Here is a 3464-nt window from a genome sequence, read left to right on the forward strand (position 1 = left end):
GCACGCCGGTGTTGCAGCGGTCCTCGGCGAAGAAACTAAAGAAAAGGCATACCCAACCCGTTATCCCTCCTACCTTCGGCCCGGCAACGGTCAAAACTAGGGCGTCTTCCCAGTCTTACGTTGGACCAGAAATGGTGTTCAGTTAAAGAAAGTCATTCATTGCCTTGTATACGGTTTTTGTTCGACTAAATGCAAGGTGGTCGTGGAAAAATGTTGGCAGATGTGCAATGTTTGTGATTTAGAGATGATTAACTGATTTGGGGAGATCGATGGTCAACGACGAATTATTTCTTGAGAGTATGATGGGTGATACCTGCTGCAGGACAAATGATTTTGATCTCGAAGGCGCATCATTGTCGCATTTTTGATCAATTGGATGTGAGATACAGAATTTGATCAATTCCGACCCTCCGGCTTATCGAGGAAGAAACAAATTAGGGAAGCAAACTTACCGTATGTTGCACTTGTCATGGTATGGCAAGATATCTCTCTCGATGCGGTCACCAGAAAAATTAGTCAAGTGCAAAGTACTGGAAGTGCATCGAGGAGCATTAGAAACATCATCTAGGGCATAGAACAAAGCGCACCATCAAATCTCTCACAAACCGACAGGGTACGATTCAAGAGATGTGCAACCATTGGGAGGGTTGTTTGGAGCAAGTGAAGCTCGCTCCTCCTGGCGTTGTCACCATTGACCAATGTGTAAGGAATCTTGTTGTTGTTTTTATTGCCACATTTGCATACTTTGAGCATTCTCATCAATTTGAGCATTTCTTTGTTTTAGGATAACATAGCCCAAGAGGGGTACCCAAAAATGGTCAAGCCGAAGAATCATTTAGCCTCCACGTTGTTGGAGGGCCACGAGAAGTGGAAATCAGGGAATGATGACGACACTCCAAAAACTGAAAAGTGCAGCAACTCCTCTCCGGAGATGGAGTACGGTGAAGATGATGGTGGTGATGGAGAGGAAAGGGAAAGAGTGCCTAAAAGTCCTGCTCAGGCGTCTATCACGGGTTGGCCCGACATGAGTAAGAGAGGAAAAGAAAAGCTCAAGAGGGAAGGAGAGGTGGGGGCCATGAAAAAAAGATCAATGGGTTGATGAGGACAAGAAACGGGTACTCCAAGAAGAGGAAGCCAGAAAAGATAAAGATGGAGGAGGAGGAGGAGATCCAAGACAAGAGGGCGAGTTGGGATGGTATGCAAGAGAGCAGGCGGCGTTAGAAAAAGATGGAGGCGCGTAGGCTCAAAACAGGAGCGTCGGGCGACAACTGAATGAAAAGCCGAGGAAAATCGGTTCACATCATGATGGATCCAGTGGCGCGAGAATTTTGGAGGAAGGCGTGAACGGTGATCATACATTTTAGGGATCTCACAGAAGGGATGGATGCACACGCCGGAGGAGAAGGGGACGGTGCACAGGTTGGAAACATGTGATTTGTACATGTCATCGGTTTAAATGATTTGTCCATGCAACTTGTCAAAAACTATGTGCATGTTCACTTGATGTGCTGAGCGTTTAAATTTGGAGGCAACCAAAGTGTTGAGTGAGGAAAATGAAAAAAAAAATAGAGGTTGAGATATGGCGACTCTAAGTTTGCGTGTCGCCAGACCAACCTTCAAATGTATATGGCGATTTTAAATCAGATGTATATAGACATGTTTTATTGTGTTTGTTTACTCATTTAAGTATGTACCTAGTCTATACTGAAATACCTAAAATGTCTTAATAGTGAACGAAGGGAGTGGTATCTAAAGCAGATATCTCGTGAGAAATTCCACTCTTCATTTTCTTATACAGAGTGTGTGTGTAACTGATATGTGAGTTTGTGTTTCAAATATAATTCATACTTCCTTCGTCCTAAAGTTAGTATAAAGTTGTGACACTTATTTTGGGACAGAGGGAGTAGTTTGTATGACTGGCTCTGCCGTTTCATAGCTTATCTTATAAATTCGGACACTGTGTCTTTTGCTCTAAAAAGATATCCTTTGTGCAAGCAAATGGGTTGCAACTTGCAACCAATGAAGTAACAAAAACCTCTCTGTTCAACTACGGCCTGCTAAATTGGGTTCGTTGCCGGATTAAAATTGCGCGTGGAACTTCCATCAGAGATCCCGAAGATTTGGATCTTGCTTGCAACAAACAGGTGGGGTTGCAATAATGCGATGTTAGCAAGGAGTTCAGTTAAATATATCTATCACCCTCTGCAGTGGCTCCATTCAATATGGCTGTGAAAGACAATTCAGAAGTAGTAGTCTCTAGAAATGAGGGGGGAAATCGGTTTAGTTCAGTGAGAACAACATGCATGGGAAGACTAAAACCCTAAAATAAACAGTGCAACCAAAGGAAGGTGGCGAGATGCATCAACAGAAAACAGTGCAGTAGGATCCGCTTGCTGACCAAATCGGCATAGTACTCCCTCTGTTTTTATTTACTCTGCATATTAGAGTTGACTAAAATTAAACTTCGTAAAGTTTGATCAAGTTTATAAAAAACAATATAGACATTTATCATAATAAATCTATACGATGTGAAAGTACATTCAATAATAAATCTAATGTTGTTAATTTTTTATTGTATATCTAAATATTTTTGTTTGTAAACTTGGTCAAAGTTTGTAAAGCTTGACTTTGACCAAAACTAATATGCAAACTAAATAAAAACGGAGGGAGTATTTCCAGATACGATACTCGGAGCGCTTCTCGAATGCTCCTCGCGTAGACCTACATGTATGTAGGTCACGGATCGATCGGCGAGCTAGCTAGAGAAGACCGAAAGAAAAAAAATACTAGGGACTGCGTGGGGCGCGCGTCCATAAAATAGCGCCCACCATCGTCTCATCTCGGCGTTGTTTAGTCCCACCAGACCAAAGCAAAAGATGGCATCATTAGGGCATAAGCAAGCGCAAAAGCTTCCGGTGATGCGAGCTGGCGCAGTAGCCACATGCACGCCGATCGAGCCCTGATCAGCATCTGCACTGAAGAAGATACCGCCTCATGTGATCTGCGCGAGTAAACTAAGACCGCCGCGAGTAGAGTAATGGATACTGGCAGATCGGAAGGAGCGGAAAGCGCTTCGATCGGAATATTCGCGTACCAGTACCAGTAGCTATAGGCTCTCATAGCTAGCTTAGGCTGGTCATAGTGGGAGTAACATAGGTAGTAACATAGATGCCACATAAGCAAAATTGGTGATGTGGCAAGTAGTTAATGAGGAGAGAGGCAAATAGAGTAACATAATATGTTACCATCACATAGCGGTTTCCAATGCATAATGAGTCTACAAAGTAATAAATGAAGGCAACTATGTTATCACACCTATGACACTACCCACTATGAAGGTAGTAATATAGACTAGTAACATATGTATGTTACTAGTCTAAGTTACTCTCCACTATGACCAGCCGCCACATAAGCAAAAATGATGATGTGGCAAGTAGTTAATGAGGAGAGAGGCAAATAGAGTA

Source organism: Triticum aestivum, chromosome 6B (assembly GCF_018294505.1).
Source record: "Triticum aestivum cultivar Chinese Spring chromosome 6B, IWGSC CS RefSeq v2.1, whole genome shotgun sequence".
Taxonomy (NCBI): domain Eukaryota; kingdom Viridiplantae; phylum Streptophyta; class Magnoliopsida; order Poales; family Poaceae; genus Triticum; species Triticum aestivum.